Here is a 23,555-nt window from a genome sequence, read left to right on the forward strand (position 1 = left end):
TTTGTGCCTCCGTTTTCTGTAAAATGGCGATGATAATAGTATTTAAATAACTTCATAAATGTAAGGGGCTTAGAATAATATCTGGCACACAGAAAGCATTATGTATGTGTTTATGATTATCATTATGTTGTCAGCTTTCATGTTTCCATGCTAAGCTATCTCTACCCTTTGGATCCCTGCATATGCTCTTCCTAGGCGTGGAACACTGTTTCCCATCCTGCCTTCATCTAGCTATCTGCGCTAATTCTTCAGGTCTCCAGGAAGCCTTCCTGGCCAACTCAGCTGGGCCAGCCATCCTTGCATCTGCGCCCACCACATCCTGTACTTTTTCAACACCATATTAGTGTCCCCATATTATCATCTGTCTTCCCAACCAGGTCCTGTTCATTGGTGTATCCCTAGCGCCTGGCATGGAGAAGTCACTCAATAAATATGTGCTGAATAAATGAATGGGGAATAGATGAAGGGCAGCTTTCATTCACTCAACAAGCATTTACTAAGTGCCTACAAGATGTCACACCCTGGACGATGCCTGGAAATACATGAAGGAACAGAACACCAAGGCTGCTCTCTAGGAGCTCACAGAGTTTCTGCCTTCTAGCAGTAACTCAAGAAAAAAGTGGAGGTGGGTTAACCCTGCCCAAGGCAGGGGTCAATCAAGTACCAGAAGGAAGGGGTGCTCTCAGAGGGGAATACAGGTTTACCTAGGATAGGTCTGTTTAACTGGAAACAAGCAGTAGAAGCTTTGATTCTGTTTATCATGCCTGCGTGTGAAGAATCAATGTAGCTTTGCACCGATGAAAAATAAAAGGTGGACTCTTCTTTATTATAAGGGTGGTTTATTTACCCAAGCATCAATCTAACTCTTTCAAGAGAAACACTGGTTAGTTCACCGCATTCATGTTGTCTGCAGACTATTTTTACCACACTGTAAATTCGTCTGAACTGAAGTCACTGTTTGTCATGATCATATAGTTTATATCCTACCCCACTGCTGCCTTCCATCAGCACCAAGCACCTAACGTAGTGCCCAAAGTAAAGGGACACTGCAGAGTGCAAAAGGGGCACAATTCACTCGTTTGGTATGACTTCCCTCCTGCATTCCTCACCATGTTTTTTAGCTTTGTTAAAGGAGTATTTGTTGTTTCTTCTACTTTTCTGAAGCAGAACTGGCACCACCACCACCTCACCCCCCAAATAAAGCCAGCTGTGGGATTCTGGAGAAGAGTTACTTGGCTGTAGCTTTGCCAGAGCCTTTGATAGCTCAGGCCCATTGAAGGAAAAAAATGGGAAACAGAATTTCTACTTATAGTAAGAGAAAGTTGGAGCAACTTTTCCCTTGGAGATTACATCAAAGATACTTGAGGTTATATTTTCCATACTAGTTGCCCTAAAAATGAGGGAACACAAGAACTTTTCCTCAATGAAGAATCCAAGCCTGGCTACCTATAGAAGGGCAATGGTGCTGCCAAACCCCAGCCTGGGAAGCCATGCAGCCTGATGCAATTGCAGCTGGGCATCCAGGGACAGCCACACTGCCTCCATACTGCACCACCCACCCAGAACCCCAGGACCACAGTCTCACCTTCACTACCATTTTGAGGGTCATCTGTGGCATGTCTTATAACAAGTTTCTAAGCTAGATACAAGTAAGTTAGAATTACCTGCTTATCACTTCTATTCTTTTTATGATGATGCAAAGCAAGCCAGTAAGGCTGTGACTCAGGGGAAGTCCTTTTACCATGTTTACAGAGACAACTTTGTGAGGATAACTACGTGTCAAGGCACACATACGTGCACTAGGCCTGTGGATGTCTGTGTGAGGATGCCTCTGTTTTTTGTTTATTTGTTTTTGTTTTGGGGTTGTTCTTTGTTTGCTTGTTTTTTCTGAGACAGGGCGTCATTCTGTCGCCCAGGCCGAAGTGCAGTGGCTTGATCTTGGCTCTCTTTCAGGCTCAAGGGATCCTCCCACCTCGGCCTCCTGAGTAGCTGGACTACAGGTGTGTGCCACCACATCTAGCTAATTTATGTATTTTTTGTAGAAACGACGTCTCCCTATGTTGTCCAGTCTGGTCTTGAACTCCTAGGTTCAAGCAATCTGCCTGCTTCAGCCTCCCAAAGTGCTGCTGCCCAGCTCCTTTACCTCTGTTATGTTATGATGGGGCGGGACAAATTACCTGAATAACATTGGAAATATAACCCATGAGCTTGTCACTAAAGCAGCTATGTCCCAGCCATCAGACAGTTTCCCTGGGAGAGCAACTAGACTGAGAACATATAGGTAAGACAGGCAACTGGGAGAGCACAGCTGATTTTTTCTTGATATCTTTGAAACTGAATACACTCTTGCATGGAGGTACATAAACACATTGCTCATTAAAGTGTTACCAGGATCTATCTTAAATAACACATGCCCGGGAGCAATGTGTGCTGTTCTCATTTCCCTCCACGACAGTCCTGCTACAGTAGACAGGAGAATGTCATAGAAAGTGAGTCTGGATTTCTGCTAAGCCTTTTACAAATGTCCTCCATGAAATTCTTGTATATAAGATGATGAAAAATGAATGGGATGAGTGTATAGTTGGGTAGAATTGCTGTAGATAAACTGCACGGACCAAAGTGTTTGTTAGGAGAATACAGTGAGCTTTAGGTGGAATGCAGGTCTCTGGTGATGGCCACAGAACTCCTCCCTTAAATGTTGTATTTGACTTTTAAAACAATCACTTCCTTAGATCAGATCAAAGATATGCTTATACTATGGGCAGATGATGCAAAACTGGTATAGTGGGCTTAATATTATAATAGATGACCAAAATCAAGACGTAAAATTATCTGGGCAGATTCGAACACTAGGTCAAAATTAACAAGGGCAAATTTCATGTCTGAGATCTACATTTTAAAATAAACATATATGTATCACTCACCCAGTCTTTTGTACCTACCCTAAAGAAGCACTTGTACATGTGTACAAGGAGACGCTGCTTATGATGATTTTAAAAACCAGAAATAATCGAAGACTTGCTAAGAAAACTACAGAATATCCACACTGCGAAATACACTATGCAGAAGATTTCCAGGACATGTTGCATGCAGAAAACTTGCAAAATGATATGTTAACCTCAAACACACATACAACACATTTCTGCTGATATCTATCTATCTATCTATGTAAATCCACAGAAAGGTCTGGAAGGACCCCTAATAACTAGTATCAGGATCTGCCTCCAAAGAGAAACTGAGTTGATATGGAGTTCAAAAAGGCTTTGGCTTTACGAGTAACCTCTGACATTCAGAATGTATTTGTGTTAAACTTGTGTAATTAAGCTTTCTTTTTAAAGTACAGCCTTGCTTTTAGCTTTTTTAAAAAAAAGTTTTACAGTGTGGGAAAGGATACAAATTCTTGAGCTTTCAGTTACCACAAACCTAAGAGGAGTCAGCACTGTGGAAAGACTACAGAAAGCTAACTCATACTATACAGAATGTGTTAGCAGTTCAGTGTTCAGACAGCCTGCAGGTACTAGAGTTCACTAAGCTGACCATGTCTGGAACACTGGGTTGGATCCAATTCTGGCAGCAGGAACATTGGCAACATAGAATGCAACTAGAGGAAAGAAATGCTATGGGGATTCTGAAAAGCATGATGTCAGAATAATAAGTATGGAACTACGACTGTTTAACCTGAAGACAAAAAGATTGTGGGGGAAACAAACACGTTCCTTCAAATATTTGAAGGCTTATTATGTAGATGAATCACTAAACTTATGAGTTTTTCCAGAGGTAAACATGAAGACAAATAAATACAAGTGACTTTTCTATTAAAAAATAAATAAAAAGAAAAAAAATTCTAACTAACAAGAATGAATGACGAAATAGCCTGTCAGGCCAGATCACGAGCTCTCTGTCATTGGAATTATTCAACTAAAATACTGTATATAAAAAGATGTTGGGTTTTATTAGAAGAAAAACTATGTAATCTTGAATATCTCCAACAATTCTAATGTTCTATGATTCCATATTTTGACTGCAGAATCAATTTTCAATCAATGTATAGTCTCATCAATTCCAAATCCCACAGGTGGTATACTCTTCCACCAGGTGGCAGTAGATGCCTTGGGCTCTGGGTCCTAAATGTTAGGTGTGGTTAAAAAGCACAGTTTAATACCTTTAAAAATAACATAATAAAATAACAGAACAGAGTGCAAGCATTAAGCCAAAAAAGTAATCCCTTTTAAAGAAACATGTAAGTATCATTCATAATCTTTCTGATTATTCCATCACAATGATTCTTAATCCATTTGCTTTCCTCTTGTACATTTCTTTTGTACAGGGTCTACAGAGATGACCCCTTATCTTCTGTGGCCGCCTCTCCCTGGTGTCAAGTTTCCTGACTTGTATACAGTTCCTCATCCCCAAGACTGTTCTTGATGCAAAAATCCCCTCGGCTTCCTCTGCAGCTGCACATCATGTTTGCTCCCACAGTCTTTCTTCCCGACCCAAGAAGAACTACGTAGGGTCAGAAAACACCCCAGCCTCTTCCTGCTCTGTATCCACACAGCTGAAGCCACAAAACAAGCAAGCAACAAACAAAAACAGAATAGGCCCCACCCTGAAAGCATGAAAATATATGATTATCTTTTCCCAAAGAGAAGAGAATAATCTTCCACCCAGTTCTTAAAAGAGAAAACTTTCCATGTCCAGCCACAGCTGTTGGCTTGGTGTTTCTTAAAATTTGAATACAATCAACAACCCTTGTCCCAGTCCCTAGAAACCTTCGAATGTTAACAACTGCCTTGGTTGAGAGTGAGAGATCACTTCAGAAAACCCAGTACTAAGGAAGTATTTCTGTAAGTGCTTGCCAGTGAATGCAAATAAAACAAGATTTTTTAAACTGAGACTTAAAGCAATTTTACTATGTACCTGAGTCAAGGTTCTACTCATCTTTCTAGCTCAGGTGAAAGACCTCTTCTTCCAGCAAGCCCTGGGGATGTTAGGATTATGTTTGTTGTCTCTGCTATGTGCTCCCATATCCTCCTCAGTATCTCCCGTCACAGCCCTGTACCTCCCCAACCACAGCCCTGCACCTGCCCTGTCACCATCCTTACCACGTGCATTATGGCCACTTTACCAGCCTGTTTCCCCATTACATGACAGGGCCTAGACTGTACCTGATGCTTTTACCACTGAGCCCCTAAACACAGTAGGACCCAATAAATATCCATGAGGCTATTATAAATAAACACATTATCAATTAACTAATTCATATGGAACCCAAGTCTAGGCAGCTGTTTCACTGAGGTAAATATCCATTCCACAAACTTTGTGTCTCTTATGCCAGGTATAGTACAGAAGGAGTCAAACTCAGGTCCTGCCCTCAAACAACATACAGTTGAGTAAGGAAGTCAAGACAAGTACACAAATGCCTATGGCACAAAATATATAATGGAGCACCACAAAAAGATGACTATTAGAGGATGGAAAAACAGGAGCAAAGGCACAGAGATCACCAAGTAGTTCAAGTCATTGGAGCTAAGCCTATGGGACAGGTAATACCGGGGGCAGAGCCTAGAGGTCCTTAAAACAATACCTTTGAGTAGTCGGTATATTCCAGGCTAACTGCTTTATATTCATGATCTCATTTATTCTTTGAAACAATTCTATGTAAAAACCCCCTATCACAAAGAAGTAAATGGGTTCACAGAAGTCAAGAAAATTGCCCATTATGTCACAGTTGATAAGTGGCAGAGCTAGGATGCACATGCAGGCCAGCCTTATGACCGTGGCAGCAATGCTGCAGTGCTTTGGAGCCTGAGATGCCAAGTTTAGGAGTTGCTACTTTATCCAGTGGGAGCTACTTGGAGCAGGAGCATGCCACGGTTCAAAGACTGTGCTTGGGAAGACGTATCAGACAGTAATGGGGAGAATAGATTGGGAGTCAGGTTTGAAGCCTATTGCAATAGTCCCAATGTTGTATCATTAAACTTCTGAACTGGAGAGTGGTGGTAGGACTGGCAAGGGGATTCAGAGCTGAGGAACTCCAGAGGAAGAGCAAGACAATCAAGGATGATCCCAAGCTATTCACCTGAATGACTGGAAGGAAAAGGATTTGGAAGTGGCTCTGCATATGTGCATGCCATGGGAAAGAGTAGGAATTAATGGGTGGGAGTACTGCAGCCTTAAGTCCTCAGGAGCTCCAAACCAGGGGGCAGCCTAAATCCTCCCCACTCTCTTCCTCTCATTGCTGCTACCTGCAAAAGCTTCCTGAATTCTCTGAGCCTTCCCACCCATTTGGGGCATCTGAGCTCAGCAACTCACAAAAGCAGAGGGGTAATAATGTGACATGAGGCATCACACAACCATGTCCACCCAAGTCTACTCTCCCCTAAGAGGCCAGCCTGACCCCGCACAGACAATGTCTGGTCCAAACCAGCACCAAGAAGTGGAATAGCAGCAGACAGGAGTTAGAGGCCACAGGTAGTGATTCTGACTCCTCCACTGACTCCCTGTAACCTTGGACCAGAAGCTTAACTTCTCTGGATCTCAGTTTCCTAATCTGTAAACCAAGGAGTTTGAACCAGAATCAGAAGTTGCAAACTAGGGGCACACAGGACAAACTCATCTTGTAAATGGACTTTGACCAACACAATGTCTTTTAATTAGCTTCAACATTTAAAAACCAGGCCATTTCACAAAGAAAGTGCATATTTGCCGCTGTTCTTGAAGCAGGAAAGTCTGGCAACATGGAGCCCACATTCCTACATGGCATCAATCAGCTGGGGCTGAGTAGCTGCTGGGACACCACCCTCCAGTTTGCCACAGTCCCCACCACCCCTACAGTCCCTGATTGCTGCCACTCATCATCTATACATGGGCCACTATGATCTTTTATGCTAATGGTCTGGCCCCTATAGGGATCTGAGTTCACAACCTCTACAGAAAACAATCTAAAATATCATCATTGCAAGATTCAGGAACTGGAGACATTAAACAGAAGCAAAGAGGAGTTGGGAGTGATTTTCCCTCAATGGAAGACGCGGGCTCCTCCGAGGAGCAAGGGCTTGCTACAGTGGATGAGGGTGGTTCATTAACACGTGTGTCAGGCCTGCCCACCACCCCACACCACACCCTCAGCACGGCACAAGGACAGATGACATCAGCCTTGGACACAGTCAGAGAAACCCCATCATGAAGCAATTTGCTTCCCCAGCCATTCTAATTTAACAATTAGCTTAACAACTCTGGTCAGGCACTTGCTGCTGGAGTGGAGAAATGATCCTGATCAGCAGAAGCTTCAGCCTAGAAGCTTCAGGAACTCCCTTCCTACCCCCCAACCCCAGCTTTCCTTGCTTCCCTTGGGTTTGTGTCTCCTGCTCACACAGATAGATATTCTAAATATCTCCAAAGAGGTTCCACCTTCTCCTTGAGCTCCCCAGTTGGGCTCCTTGGAAATTCTCCAGCAAAATTAGTTTCTCCTGCTGCCACTTCAGCCCATTCTCTTAGTCTGTCCTGCAGAGATTCTGGTCTCATCACAGGAAGCATGTCAGGCTAGTATGCGAGATGAGATGTGGAAGGAAGCCTGTACATAGGCCACACTGCAGACACAGGGGTACACTCACAAGGCTGGCAACCTTGGGCCGTCCTTGGTGCAGATCCTGACTCAGAGCACAAGCCTCAGGAACAGAGTTTGCCCTGACTCAGACAGCATGCTCAGCTCCGCATCTGCATTGCCAAAGGGCCTCTTGGTAAGAATGCACAATACTCCCTCTCTACAGCTTGTCCTGCTCCTGCCTCAAGCTGCACCCCAAACCCGAATGCCAAATTTCAGAGAAAGAGAGTGAGATTATTAAGGGGAGATGAAAAAAAAAAGTTTATAAAGTTACAGTCTATTATTTTTAAATACAGTATTAGAATTCCAGGATAGATGGGGTGAGGCCAGGGCCTGAAATAGCAGACCCTCAAGAAAGCAAGCATCCCTGCATGACCAGATAGAGATTTCAAAGAGAACCTAGAGAAAGAAATGGCTCATAAAAATGGAACAACAACCAGGAAAATAATCAGACCAAAAATAAACCTGAGGCATGCCAATGCCAAGGTCAATCCCAAAGGTTATTTTGTTCCAGTGGGGCCAAATCAGTGGAACCAGTTGATGATACTCTTAGTACAAGTGGTGTCCTCAAGAATGAAAATCCTTCCCAACTTGCCCTCCTTGATGGACAGAGCGAGGTCAGGGTTGAAACTGCAGTGAGGGCATGGGAACCTGACTGACAAATGAAGTGTAAATAAATCACCAGAACCATATGGCATCCACCTGGGAGTCCTAAAGGAATTCAAGGGTGAAATTGTGGCGAAGCTGCCCAAAATGTGTAACCTCTGATTACAAAGTCACTCATGCTCTAGAACTGGCAGAGTGCCCATGGTAGCCTCCATTCATAAGAAAGGATCCAGGGAGAATTCTAATTTTCATACCAGGAAAGTAAGCAGGACATAGCTTAAGAAAACGACTACTGAGCATGCAAGCAAGCACGATCTATCAAAGGAAAAGACAGCACGGCTCTTATAAGCAAAGCTTGTTTGTAATAGTTTTTGAGAGAGTAAATATGAATGTGAATTAATGAAAATCTGTCCATTTACATAAATTTAATTTACATAAAATTTCCAAGATACTATAGTAAAAAGCTTTTTTAAGTTGAATAACAATACAACAGGAAAAACACTTTTTCAGTGAATTACTTGGAGGCCAAAACAAAATGAAAAAATTCACTGACACGTCTCCAAATTAAAGAAATTTTAAAAGTGCGGTTCATAAGCCATCAGGACACTAGAACTTGTCTTATATAACGTTCTTATAATGTGCAGGAGGGAGCTACCGTGAGGTACTCTATGGGTCTACACTCTTCCAGGCAGGAGAAAGAAACGCTGATCAAGAGAAATGATAGGACAGTCTTTCCGGGTTGTAAGAGTTGATGGAGAAGAGGTGCCTGAGTTTCAGTGGGATGGGATCTATCTACTTCATAACAGCTCCTTAGTCTCCTCTCTCCAGATAAGATAAATTCTGGGCTCCATTCTCTGGACCTTGCGATTGTGGGCTCCAAAATTTACATATCCCTGGAAAACAGGAATAAATGCAGATTTAGCTCACAGAAAATGCTTCTGACTAGACTATCAAAGAGGCTGTCCACTGCATTTGGTTAAACCCTGGCCAGTCAGGCCTGCCATGGCCCTGCCCTTCCTTCTTCATTACAGTGTCCATTCAATGCATGGAGCTCCAGATTTAGAAATTCAGGGCACACACTCACAGAAAAGTCATTCTGAAGCTATGAACCGAGAATTCTAAAACGAACAATAGAGTATGACTGGATTTACCCATTCCTTCAATTTTTGTTACTGCATCTCTGTCTTGGGCATATAGCAGGGAGCTGACTGTAGAAATGCAAACCTGAGTAAGCTCAGCACCCATTGCCTAGCCCCACTGTTCCCTTGTAACCTTATCTCATCCATCTGTTCTGCTTCTCCTACTACCTCCAACCTGGTAAGAGGCATTGCAACACTTTCTTAGCCTCCATCTCTGCTATCCAAGTCCCTTCATTCCTTCAAAACTACAGGCAACAGAACTTCTCCCCTCAGTCATCCTATAGCATATGATGGGACCTTGAAACTTACTACACCATTCTGGGCTTGAGATCAGTGCCTTGATGGAGAAGTCAGAGACAAAAGACTTCTATGTTGTGTCACCTGCAAAAGCCTATTCCAATAAATTACAGTAGCTATGTGCTTAGGTTCGAATCCTGGCACTCCTAATTACGAGTTGAGTGAATTCAGAGCTCAATATCCTCATTTGCCAAACAAGTAAAATAGTGTTTATCTACTTAAAAGGGCAGTTCTGGGGATCATTTGCAGTAATGCTTATTTTAAAGAGCTTGACATAGTAGCTAGTGCATAACAAGAAATCCATTGATATTAGTTAGCATTAACATCTTCCTAAACAGATTTTTTATATTTTCTCCTCAGTCTAAATGCAGCTTTTAAAAGGCTACTTTAAAAAAGTGGGGGTGACTGATGCTAGGTCTCTGTTCTACAGTTCCTTGGCTCTTAGTTGTCCCTATAGTATCTTTTTTACAGTATTTTCTTGGGTTTGTCTATATATTGCTTAATAAATTGTGAAGTCTTTCCTATGTGTCAATGTCATTGCTGCCTGTTCTTGAGTAAAGTTTGCATGGAAAAGGCAGCATGCCTGCAATTTTAAAAGGAGTGGGCCATTTACTGCTTCCAAGAGGCTCCACAGATGACACTGTTCTTGATTAACCCACACGTAAAGGGTGTGTACTCTGAAACTAGACTGGATCAGTACTTTGAGAGCAGATCTATAAGATTTGTATTAACCAAGCTCACAAGGCTGATGTATAAGCCAGAAACTCCGTATCTTGAGTGCCAAAAGTAACAACGAAACACAACTGCCACAGGACCCTGGAGTGCTCAGTTCAGTGTAATCAGTGTACGCTGATGCACTGGGGACGCCAAGCTGTCATTGGAACATTGCATGATGAACATGTAATCAAGGCTTGGGAAGTCTGCAGAACAAGCCATGGTTCAACATCAGCAGGTCATGATGGGATGGACTAGCAAGAATAGTGCTGGTCCTGTTGGAGAACCCAAGAGCCCTGGTAGGCAGCCGGAGTCTGAATGGGCACCACCAGCTTCTGCTTCAACTTGCCTTTCAGGAGTGCCCTGGCTGGCCAGCACCTTTTATACAATCTTTCTCCAAATTGCACTCAGAGCAATTAATTAGGTTTTATGTTACTAAATTACAATCACATTTCAGCCAATATCCCTGAGATTATTTCTAGGTCACACGGATGGAGTCTTTTGCTTCACATATTTGCAAAACACCTTCTGGTCCATAGCTACAGGTGGTAGATCACATCCATGTGGGATACATGGATGGACGTAACTGAACCCTCAGAAGCAGCTTCATTTCTATTATTTCCAGGTTCCTGGGAATGTGGGAGGATGGGCTTCACTGTTACCTCCAGGAAACCGCTATGGGCTAAATTCCCCAGGCCAGGATCCCCATATTCTCTTTTATTTCAAGGTTATTTCACAAGTAAAACAGGAATTCATTTGCAGTAACCACCTCATCAATGGCATTGATTGACTTATCAGGTGAAACTGCAGATATTTGCTTTATTAACAGGAAGAGACCACTTTCAAGTGTTGGTTGAAAAGAGGAAGAGAGACAGACAGAGGGACAGAAAGAGACATAGAGAGCAGATACAGGGAGCAGATCGGAACAGAACAAGTCCAGGAATAAGAGCGCACTGAGCTGCAGAAGGAAGTATAATATGTTCCTGGATTGTATTTAGAAAATTGATATCCACTACTTAAAAAGGAATAGCTCCTCTTCCACCAAATTTATCTGGCCCAATATCCTCTTTTTCTTCCCTGGTGTTAACAGCCCATGGAAGAACATCCAGCTTTAGTCCTTAGAAGAAAGAAACTTGAAACCTGGCATCGAAATACAACTTTTTCCTCAAGTCTCAGACTCCCTAGGCTGGAAGAGATCCTCAAGAAGTCTTTTAGGAATTTCTCTGACTCAAGAACTGATGTGCCTAAGGGAAATTCTAACAGAGGAGACACTTTGCCAGGGAAATTCTCACCTTCCTACATAGTTGTGACATGGACACCTTCTGCTCTCTTTCTCTGGGTTTGAGGGGCAAGGCAATGTCGATGAAAAGAGCTATGGTTCAGATGTATCCCCTCCAAAATTCAGATGTTGAAACTTAATGGCCAATGTGATGGTATTAAGAGGTGGGGTCTTCAAGAAGTGACTAAATTATGAGGGCTTCTCCCCTCATCATGAATGAAATTAAGGCCCTCATAAAAGAGGACACAGCGTTCAAGGCACCACCTTGGAAGCAGAGACCGAATCCTTACAACAAACCTGCCAGCTCCTAGATCTTGGACTTCCCAGCCTCTAGAACTATGAGCAATAAATTTATTTTCTTTGTAAATTACCAAGTACCAGGTATTTTGTTATAGAAGCACAGATAGACTAAGATGTCTTCAGCTCTCCTCTTTTGGGTTGAGTTGCAAAGCAACGTTGATGAAAAGAACCCAAGCTTTGGAGCCAGACAGCCTTAGGTGAGATCTTCGTTTTGAACATTTCCGGCAAATCACTTAACCTCTCTGGGTATGTTTTTGCAGCAATAAATGGGAGTAACCACTACCTTTCAGAGTTGATGGGAGAAATAGAGATTACATTTGGAAAGTGCTTAGTCAATGAATTTCCAGCAAACTTATACCTGCAAGGGATGGGATGACACCATTACAGAAGTCACCCACCAGGTAACACCTGACTGGGCTCAGATCACCATGCATCCCAGCACACCTATGCAGGCATGTACACCATGCCCCCTATGTCATCTAATCAGGCACAAGGCTGCCTCCCTCCCCTTCCTGATCACCTTCCACATAGAAATGCTGTTTTAAACATGAGGTTTAAACATGAATAGAAACCTTTCAATGATGGACATCAGCACACACACACAAAAAGATAGTTGAAGAGAGCAAGAAAAGGCAGAAAATATCCCTAATTAAGGCATTTTCAATCACACAAATATTATATATGTGAAAGGGACTTTAACAATCATTGAGTGAAATCGTCTCTTTTTATAGGTGGCGAAACTGAGATCTAGAAAGGAGAAGGGACAGGCCCATGACAATGACAGAGGAGTCCTAAAACCAAGAACTCCTGACTGAGGACCCACTGAAATTGACACACAAGGCAAATGCCAGAGGAAGGGAAGGTCAAGCTTACAGTTACTTCGCCACTACTTTATAAACAACACTGGGGCCAGGCGCGGTGGCTCAAGCCTGTAATCCCAGCACTTTGGGAGGCCGAGACGGGTGGATCACGAGGTCAGGAGATCGAGACCATCCTGGCTAACACGGTGAAACCCCGTCTCTACTAAAATACAAAAAACTAGCCGGGCGAGGTGGCGGGCGCCTGTAGTCCCAGCTACTCTGGAGGCTGAGGCAGGAGAATGGCGTAAACCCGGGAGGCGGAGCTTGCAGTGAGCTGAGATCTGGCCACTGCACTCCAGCCCCGGCGACAAAGCAAGACTCTGTCTCAAAAAAAAAAAAAAAAAACAACAACAACAACAACAACAACACTGGGATAGGCACTGAGACTTAGGAAACAAGTTCCCAGCTGTCCTCCAGGAGCTCAACATTTGTCTAGCTGGGTAGCAAACACCTACCATGTGAAACAGCAATAATGAAAGGGGGTTTGTGATGACAAGTCATGGAATGTGTTCAGGGAGATCAGCGATGGAAACAGGGTGATGTCATAGAAGATCTCTTCCCCACAGGTAGTGGGACATGCTGCAGCCTCATGAAGACCACGGCTAGGATGCAAAGAACATTCAAGCAAAGGTTCCAGCAGAAACAAAGTCTTCAGATCTAGATTCAGTATGGTACATTCTCAGTAAAGAGAGAATGCCAGCAGGTTCTGCAAGGACCTGGTAAGTATGTATGTGGATGCTTCCTGGACCTCTCACCACCGATCATCGAGCTTGGTACTCAGAGCAGAGACTTGCAGGACTGCAAGTTTTTCAGCCATCACCACTTCACAGTCTCTGCCTTCACTCCACACATGCTATCTTTAACAGTGGTCTCTGTCCATAAGCCTTAGAGAGCAGAATATAGGGATCAAATTCAGCTAATTGTACTAACTTTAATCCTATCTTCATCTCATTTTCCCTACCTTAATTTTTCCTCTGCCTGTATTTCATCAGCTCCTTATTTTTCTTTATCTTGTTGTGGTACACTTTTTTAAGCTGTTGTAAATCTCTTTCAAAGCAAGATGGTATCTAAATACATGCCTGCTAGTCAAGCCCATTTGCACAGCAGCCTGACGAGAGAGGCTCTCCAGTCTCTCCTCCAGAAATATCTTGGCCTTCCCACTCACTGACTCACCAAATTCATCCTTCCAGGCCTAGGTCAAATGTTCTACAAACCACTCCCTAACTCCCCCAGGCAAAGCTCACCTCCCTTTCCTCTGAGCTTTAGCTGCATGTGGTATCTACTCCTTTATAGCACTTACCCTAGTCCACGCTGCAATCCACTCTAAACACTGCTAAAAAATTAATTTTGCTAAAGCAAAGCAGTCCTATCATACAATTTCCTCACTCAAAAATACTCAATGGTTCCCCATTGCACAATGAAGGACTCTCTCACTTTACTACAGTTTATATTGTTTGATTTTCTATTTTGCCCTATACACCTAAAAATCCAATCTGCCTGCTTTTCTCAAGCATGCCCTGTTCACTGCTACAAGTAAACGGGAGCAGCATATGTCGTGTGATTCTCTCTAGCACTGACCCTGGGCTGTGCACGACATAGAGGGACACATGTTGACTCAGCTCTGGGAGATCCCCAGTCTCTCAGACATCTTAACCACGTTCCCTCAGTATTTCCTCCTCCTCTTCCTCCTGACAGGTTTCCATGAATTCCTTTCCCCTCAGGGTGAGCCAAGAGAAAGAATGTGGACTATGGAAATAGACAAATAGACTACTTGGTTCAAGTCTTAGCTCTGCCACTTAATAGCTGTGTGACTTTAGGCAAGTTCCTAGCCTCTCTATTTCTTTATCTTAAAAATGGGGACCACAAAGGTCATTTTAAGGATGAGATATTTGTGAAAATGCTCGACTTTATACCAAATGTGCGGAGGGTATTCAATAAACACTAGAGATGATTACTAATGAGTATTGTCCTTGCTGTTATGCTTCGACATCCAGAAAGACCAAAGCAGGAGGTCAGACACCCACTTTACATCCTCAGTCTTCAGTCTCAATGCAGGCACTGCCAGGGCCTGGAGGCCCTTTTCACATCACAAATCACATTGCTACCTCATGCATCCAGTGGAAAATGTCACGTTGTTCCGTCCTGAGACCATCACTCAGTGCGAGCTCTTCACCCCTCCCCAACTCCTCCAAGCTCCATGATATTTTTTTTTCTTTTTGTAAAAATGATACGTTCCCAGTGCTTCTGTCAATAAGCATTATTCAACTGCTGGGGAAAGGGTGTAAATCAATAAGTATTTAAAATCTACCAGGCTTCTCTATCATCTCCAGATATGGCAGGGCAGAGGCCTCGATGTTAGTCTGTGATGAAGGCAGATGGGGAAGGGGGTTTTGCACTAGCTGCCTCTTATTTGTGTCTCTGGCCTAAGCACAGATATTGACTACGTTAGGTGGAAACAGAGGTGCTGCTAGTTGAACTCTAAAGATTAAATCTCACTGTATAGCACACTCAGCAAAAAAGAAGCCTCCCAGGAACTTGAAACGTAGATGGATGTGGGACTGTCATCGGTGTCACTGGGCCAACCAGCCTTTTTGGTTTTAGTTCTAATTTCAGAAAGTGGTCTGGATGCTCACATGCTGCAACCTCACAGGATGTCACAGAGGCTGCTACCCATGGAAAGGCAGGTTACACCAAGTGGAGGCTGACAAGGGCCCAGGCGAGTACACTGAGTTCCACAGATGGAGGTGGGTGGTTTCCTCCCAGAAGGACGACCATATCCCTCGCCCCAACTTCTAGAATTGGGATCTAGATCCTAGAACTGGGATTTGGTTAAGTTTTCCAAACTTTGTCGTCCTGCCCCATCAATGATGAGATTTTCAGACTAGCCACTCAGGGTTAAAGGAGACACTGCCCATGGAGTAGAAGCCATTTGTTCCTCTGTGTAAGTCCAGCTGGGCCCCATAGGAATCAGACCCATGGTTTGACCTCAAGGCCACTGCCAACCAGCTGAGCTAAGGCATAGGGCCTGAGGACACACATGCAGTACATCAGGAGGCAGGTGGGTAGTTAGGAGACTATGTCAGGAGTCTCTCAAACCGTGTCTTCACATCGTAGTCAGGCCTCACCAGTCCTCTGCCCAAGCCATGCACCCAGAACCCAGAGCAATTCATCAGGATAACGGGTGAGTGGCTCCCTTGGCCAGCATTGCTGCCCCAGTGCTTCTCTGAAAAAGTCAGTGTGTGTTGGGAACAGGCACCTCCTACCTGCTGTGCCCTCCTGCTCCCTTCTCAATTCTTGTTTCCACAAACACATCATCAGCAAGAAACGCTGACATGGCAGAGAGATACACAGGACATAGACTTTGATATGTAACCCAGATCAGGGATGTGATCCTTCTCCCCATTTCTACCCTATTTTAAGTGTATAGACCTATCCCATATCTTTCCTCTTGTGGTTTTTTTGTTTGTTGCGGGTTGTTTTGGTGGTTTTTTTGTTTTTTTGCTGTGTGTTTTAAATGGATTTAATGAACCATGTGATCTGAGCATCCTAATTTGGTTGTGAGCTTCCAGTTCCATGACCTCTGGTTTGGGTGCCAATTATGTGTAGAGCATACTTAAAGGCCACCATTGTATCAGAGTAATTCCCCATCACAACAGGGGTGGGTGGGGTGGAGTGGGATAGAGTAGGAAAGAACAGTCAAGGTCAGGGTTATAGGAAGAGAGGATAAATGCTAATATCATATCTGAGGTCAGAGTAGGATTAGGGCCTCGGAAAATATCATTTTACTGAGAGCCTGGATATGAGCATCCCCTTTCTGACTCTGCCATGAAGAAGTTGTGGACTAATCACTTTGCCTCCTGGGAACTGTTTTCTTATCTGAAGGAATGAGGCAAATAGACTAAATTATCTCTAATGTCTCTTCTGGAGCCTTCTGGATCTCCCATTTGGGGATTTGAAGTCTGCTCCAGCCTGCACTGCAGCTAACACTGCATCCTTAGAAAGTGGAGTTTGTGTAAAGATATTGGAGCTTATGCAGCTAGAATACGGCAATCACCTAGCTCACATATTAGAGCTGGGAAACTAACTGAAAGAGGGTTGGAGAAAATTGTTTCTCCTAAAAGCCTCACATTCTCCTAGTCAACCAGGGCTCCTGTTTGCCCTTCCATCACTCTCCATCTGTTCCAGGCACACCCTCTGTCCTTCTCCAGCCGACTGAGTGCCCAAGGCTCACCTAGATGGACCACATCAAGGCTCCCTTGCCCTCTGGCATTCTGCTGAGCTCAGCCTTTGGAAAGCTGTGGCAGAAGATCAGAAGAAGCAAGGGGGGTAAAGTGGTGTTCCCTATTCCCAACATTGTCATGGGTGGCCATGAGCTCACTATGTCCCTTACCCAGGTCACAGCTCCTTTTGAGGTTGCTCTTTCACACATTCTGGTAACCACTCACTTCCCTCACCCCTTCAAATCTAAATCCCTCCCCACACCTTTGTAAAAAGTCCTTTCATTAAACCTTCCTCAGGTTACCCAACATGGCTGGGCCATCTGTTTCTTGCTAAAGCCCTGACTGGTACATCTAATGAACCCATTTTCACACTAGTGTCATCTTTGAACAATTGATTCGCTCTGAAAATCTCTATACAATGCAACTCAACACATTCAGGACTCTCTCTGGTGCAGGGGAATTTCCAGAGAGAAGCTGAGTTCTCTTTTCTCCACAGCCCTCTTCATCCCTACATGCAAAATTTCCTGTGCAACATAGAAAGAAAAAAAAATCATAATAGCTAGAACTCTCAGTTCTGAGCATAGATAAGCAACACAACACAATGTTCATGTCATTGTCTAATATGCTCTCCCACCTAGCCTGATGACTCACATCTTTTCTGGGAGATGACATACTGCCCCTCTCCCTGACAACACTCAGGCCATCCTCTCAGGGAAAAGGGTGTCATCAGGGATCCTGGATCCCTGTCAAGCCCAGTTCTACTCCTGCTCCCACCAAATTCACCCCAACTGGAAGGTGAACTGAGTTGGATGTCTCTGACTGGCTTCCGGAAAAGTTATGTTCTCTCTCAGCCACAGTCTGAGCTTGAAATCTCAACTTCTTGAGGTGGTTTCTTTTTAGTAATAATAATAAAACAGTTGTTGAGAATTTATGGGCTAGATACTGATCTAAGCATTCCGTGTGTTATACAATTCCATCTTTACACAACCCTGTCCAGTAGGAACCTTTATTATCTCATCTCATTTTAAAGAGGAGAAAATGGCACACAGGTTAAAACCACACGCCAGGATTTGGGCCCATGCAGTCTGGCTTCAGAGCCTGTACTCTTTTTTTTTTAACTAAGGAATGTTTTAGTCATATGGAAAAGTAGAAAGAATAGTATAACTAGTCACCATAACCTAGATTTAACAATTATTATCTTATTGCCATATTTGCTTCATCATTTTTGCTGAATTATTTTGAAGTGAATTACAGACATCCTGACATTTCACCCATAAATACTACAATACGAATCTCTTAAATATGAGGGCACTCAGCTACAATACCATTACCACACCTAACAAAATTAATAATAATTCTGAATATAATCTAATAACCAACTTATACTCAAATTTCCCTAACTTCACCCCAAAATATGTAACCCTTCTGAATTCACATATCCTCCTTGCACAGGGCTGGGCTCATCTTGCTGAAACTGTTGCAGTGTTAGCTCATAGGCTGCTGCTGAAGCCACATCAGCACCTAGCCCTATGCTCCTTGCTATCACAATGCCGTATGCTCCTTGCTATGCTTTTCCTTCTTACTCTTCGAAAATAAGAAACCTTCTCTCTTACTCCGGAACTCCTTCCACTCAATTCTGGTATAAATCTAGTACAAAGCAGTCTTTCCTGAGTGGAAAAGACCCACCTTCCCAATGTAGCTCCTGCCCCACTGTAGCCAAGACCATGTGAGAGACACAAGTAAACAACACACACAGGACAGCACTGCTTGTGTCCATTGTCAGCTACTCAGGGAAGGGGAATGGTGGACAAGCTCCCAAAGACAGGGATGGGGGGTCATCCTGGGGAGAAGTCTCACCAAGAGGGGAGGAAATTTTGAGGGGTCAACATTTTGTCCTTGTTTTGTCTGAATACTCTTGTTCTGGAAACAATGTATGTGTAGCTCAAGGGGTATCAAGTTGGAAAGAAAAGCAAGGCTGGGCCATTCCAGATGCAGAGGGCCACCTTTGAGATTCTCAACCCCAAACCAAATAGTTGTCCAAACAGACATACCCCACTCTCTTCCTCAGTGCCCAGATAGTCTGCTCATACAATGGCCAGAGGGTGTCTTTGGGCACCCTCTCAGAAACCTTTAGATTTCCTCCTCAACCCTGGGTGGGCAGCGTGTGCTGCTGGAGGTCAGCAAGGGGAACGGGCCTTAGTTACTGTTGCTTTCCTTGTTGATTCAGACCTCTTTGCATAACAAAGAAAACAAGGAAGAGAGAAGTGGAAGAAGAGTATAGAGAAGATGTCATCCAAGGTGCTCTGCCTGATCTTCAGGAGCTAAAAGCCCTGAAAGTCCCTAGCAGATCTCTACAAACCAAAACTACATGTCCTGCCTCTGAATGGCTGCCAGAGAGGAATCACATCATCTCATTTACCTTTTTTTCAGTCTCTCAGCAGTTTAAACTCCTACTTGTTCTTTAAGGCTTAATCAGAATCACCTCCTGAGCTCAGTCCCTCTGGTTTATGCTTCCTTAGCATCCGGTGGGTGACCCCATTGCAGGATGTGTAGGATAAGCTGGTAATTACCCTTCTTGTTGCCTCCCCTTGCGTAGACTCTAGAACTCCTTTCGAGGCCAAAAGCCATCATATTTATCTCTGTATCCTCAATCCTTAACATGGGGGCCCATCAAACCTCAATTAATTGACAAATGGTTTGCGTCAAAATTAACTGAATTTCTAACAGTTCTCTAAAATCACCCTTCCCTGTCTTGTACTAGCCACTTAAAGTGCGTATTTTTCTTTTGCTTAAAATTCCCTGATTTGCTGCTAACTAGACTTAAAATTCCGCGATGCTGCTAACTAACCGAAACTAACTGGAAGAGCAACACACATTCAGAATCGATGGTCTCCTAAAGGCATGGCCCACCCTTTTTCGATCCCTACTAGCCAAACGTCAGTGCTTTACATATGGAACACCCTCGAGACATGCTTGTTGATATTAAATGGATCGGTGCCGATGGATCTAAGCTTCCCCAGAAGAAGTTGACCATTCTGCGTATATAGCGTACAGTGGTGTTTCTGGAATTATGTTAGAGCTAGGCTGACAAGAGTTGCAGTGGAGGAAGAAACTTTACGCAAAAAAAGTCCGCCTCCTGGAAGGTGAGCTGAAAGAAGGCGCCTTCTTGCTCCTAAAATGTGCCTTCAACATCCTTGGCCTAAATGACGTGGACATCTGTTTGCCTCCAGCTTGCTGCTCCCAATGTTTGGCCAAGCTGGCCGAGAATGTTTGTGTCTGCTTACCAACATCTTCATTCGCACCCATTCACTTCTTCCGCGAGCTGGGCAACCTCACAGGCCACTACCTTGTAAGCACCGTATAGGCACCAAGGGTGAATACCCAGCCCCTCCACTGAGGGAGACAGCGGGGCCCCTCGAAATGACCCAGTGTTTCCCCTGTCCTCAAAAGTAGTGAGTAGTACAGTCACCACAATCACGGCCCGTCACCCTCCCGTTCCTCTGCTCTTTCTCCTGTTGCCCGCTCTAAATCACTATGAATCTGCTGCCGTGGACCATGATTAAAAGACACTGAACCCTCATTCCAAGCTTGCACCAGTCCTATCTGGAACAGACTGACTGGCATATAGTTCTGACCACTTCCGGATGCTCTTCTCTCCTGCTGCTTCTCACTTCTTCTGCCTCTCAAGCCCTCTGCCTGGGGAGGACTCACTAACTGCCTCTTTTCCTCCCTCGCCACCCTCTAACTCTGAGCAGTTACTGGAAGCTGGAACCCTGGGTAGGTCCTCTGTGCAGCCTAGCTCGTCTCCTTCCCACTGCCCTGGAAAGATTCTGCGCTGCCTTATTCAGACATATTCTTCTTACAGCTTAAGATGCTATTTCAATTCTTTTTCCTTTTACAGTCCCCTCAGCTGCTCTGGAGGTGACCAGCGTTCCCAAATCCTACAATACACTCAGGGCCCACCTGCAGAACCCATAGCTCACCGTTCTCTAAGGGTATACTTCAGTACCACAACCTGGTATGTCTTTCTAGACAATGTTCATTCGTCAGAATCGCCAGCTGTCATCACAGAATTTAGTGTCTTCCGCCTCTCCAACCTAGCTTCCTTTCACAGCATTTTCTCCCTTTCTTCTATTGGGGCCTCCATTTGTCTAAGGCCACCAAGGAAGCACGTGGACTTTTAAAAAACAAAAAGAGAGAAGGAAAACCCCTAGCCTAGAAGACCATTTGTATTTAGAAAGTTAGCAAGAAAATGTTCAATACCGCACTCTAATGAGAGGTGGATAGATGCTGGATTTCTAGGACCTGTCAGTTGACTTCCGATTCAGGAATGCTAACGCCTGTGGCCCCAGGAATCCTTGCCATTTTCACAATGTCCCCAAGTGCAGTGTCTGGATGGAAGGCCGGCTGTAGGTTCAATTCTGTGGAAGACTGGGTTTTAGAGTTGGATATAGGTATAAAGCAGACAGTGCCTAAAACATGTGTTCTGTAACATGCCCAAAGGGTGGCTTTCAAATTAGAACAATAAACTGTTCACCATAAGGGCTCTGTTGTGCTTAGGGAGTTTTACTAAAACCATCAGAACAAGATAGTCACCAGGAGGTTGTATCTGGTCCAACTTCTTGCAGTTTAACGAAGAAAACTGAACCTCAAAGTGACGTTAGGTGCCTACAGGAAGTTGCCACAAAGTCTAAGGCAGAATTTTAACCCTAAGTGACAAAGATGTCCTTCATTGAAGGAGTAAGGGAAATAAGCACACACAAACCACATCACAGGCTTAAAAACAGCTATTTTAAAATGGCAAACATGAATTGCCTGAGCCTTTTTTTTTTTTTTTAAATATGCAGATTCTTGATTCAGCAAAGGGAGGGGCCTGACGATCCTGCATTTCTAACAAGCTCCCAGGTGGATACCCTTGCTTCCGGTCGCCGTCCACCCTTTAGCAGCACAGTCTTAGAAAGTTGTAAAATTAACTGCTCTTCTGGTTGTTTCTAAATAAATAGTCTGCCGTCTTTACAGTGTGCTGTAGAATACGGTCTACTCCTGGTGTCCTCAGCTGCACCGTGTGGAGCGCATGGACTCACTGCAGTGCTGTCCCTCAGCCTATCAATCACCTGTTGACAGCCAGCAGAGATGGCGCCTAAAACAAAGGTACTCACACCAAACCTCAGCCCCTGACTGTTACTGTAACAATCATGTTGAAAAGTGTCATGGCCTCATGAAAATTGGGGATTTAAAAAGATGTAGCCACATACTGTTCTTGAAAACATATTTAGAAAATTAGATTATTTCATTTTGAAGGAAGCTTTCAAATTAAAAACGAATGTCTTTGTCTAGAAATACATGTGGAACCAAACAAGAGGGTTTTATTTGGAATTAGGAAATAAAGAGGCAGTGCCATTGTTATGAACAAAAGGTGGAGGACACCCAGAAAAAGAATGGTGTCCTGGCATGGAGGTAGGCTTTGGCACCATATTGCTTGGCTTCGAAACTTGGCTCTGTCACTTACATGTTGTGGGATTTGGAGTGAGTCATTTAACCTCAGTTTTCTTATCTGTCAAATGGAGTTATTATGAAAATTAAAAGAGTTACTACAGAAAAAGGCACTCAGCATGAAGTGTGACACATGGTGGGCATTCAGTACAAACTGGCTATAAATACTACCAGAGATCTGAGTGCAGCAATGAACCACAGTTTAGTTAATTCAACAACAGGGACCTCAGTCTGATCAGTCACAAGGTAGAATTCTCTCATGTATCTGCCTCCCCAGGGCCAGTGTCATAGGTGTGCAGTTGCACAGGGTCTTCAGACGGCCCTCTGTTTGGGATTTAAGGCCCTACTGTCACTGTCTCAAATGTCTTAATAGTTTAATTTTTGAATCTGTGTTTTGTAAGTGAAGTCTGATAGAGTGAAGGAGCATGTGCTGACCAGCTGCCTGCTCAGGACAGGCTCTCAGCTAACCATTCCCCCAACCACTGGGGCCCCAGGCCTTGCCTGGCTTCCCTACCGCTTCCACCTAGCAGAGGGAACGTGGAGGTCAGGTACATACACCCCACAATGTCTCCAGGCAAATCATGATGTTAGCCATCCCTCCCTTGAGTTGGCAGCACCATCACAGCATGCTCAGCAACTCAGCAGCAAGTCTCCTGCCCACCCACAATCCAGGTAGCGAGCACTTCCCTGTGCTTGCAATATCCTTGGAGGTTGTCCCCTCTAAGTTGAAGCAGCAGGTCCATGGAAAGAGACACCTGGAACAATTTATCTGCTCCTGGCCAGGGCTCAGTCCTGCAGCGGGGGGTAAGCGGGAACCCAGCAGCCAGTAGGCCATGTGCACCAAATCACAAGGTAAGAAGAGAGCCAGAGACCTGTGAGGTTTGCGCTGGCCCCTAAGAGGCTTATGCTAAGGGAGCACAACATTAAATAACAAATAGAAAACAACGTGACAGATCAAGAGAGAGACAGTGAAAGAAAGGAAAGCATTTTATGTATTAACACCTACAGTAGTACTTTTCTTTGCTATTTTTGAACAAGAAGTTT

General features: G+C 44.1%; 1 protein-coding gene and 1 long non-coding RNA gene across 13 annotated transcripts in view; one reads left to right on the forward strand and one right to left on the reverse strand.

The window, feature by feature from the left end:
• Nucleotides 1-23,555, reverse strand: part of KALRN (kalirin RhoGEF kinase) — a 684,488-nt gene that overhangs the window by 633,652 nt on the left and 27,281 nt on the right. The window lies entirely within an intron of this gene.
• Nucleotides 13,177-17,265, forward strand: LOC108517425 (uncharacterized). The gene is made up of 3 exons (XR_001882103.1): nucleotides 13,177-13,517; nucleotides 15,400-15,542; nucleotides 16,984-17,265. It is a non-coding gene; the product is annotated as an uncharacterized LOC108517425 (long non-coding RNA).

Source organism: Rhinopithecus bieti, unplaced genomic scaffold (assembly GCF_001698545.2).
Source record: "Rhinopithecus bieti isolate Rb0 unplaced genomic scaffold, ASM169854v2 scaffold_39586, whole genome shotgun sequence".
NCBI classification, from domain to species: domain Eukaryota; kingdom Metazoa; phylum Chordata; class Mammalia; order Primates; family Cercopithecidae; genus Rhinopithecus; species Rhinopithecus bieti.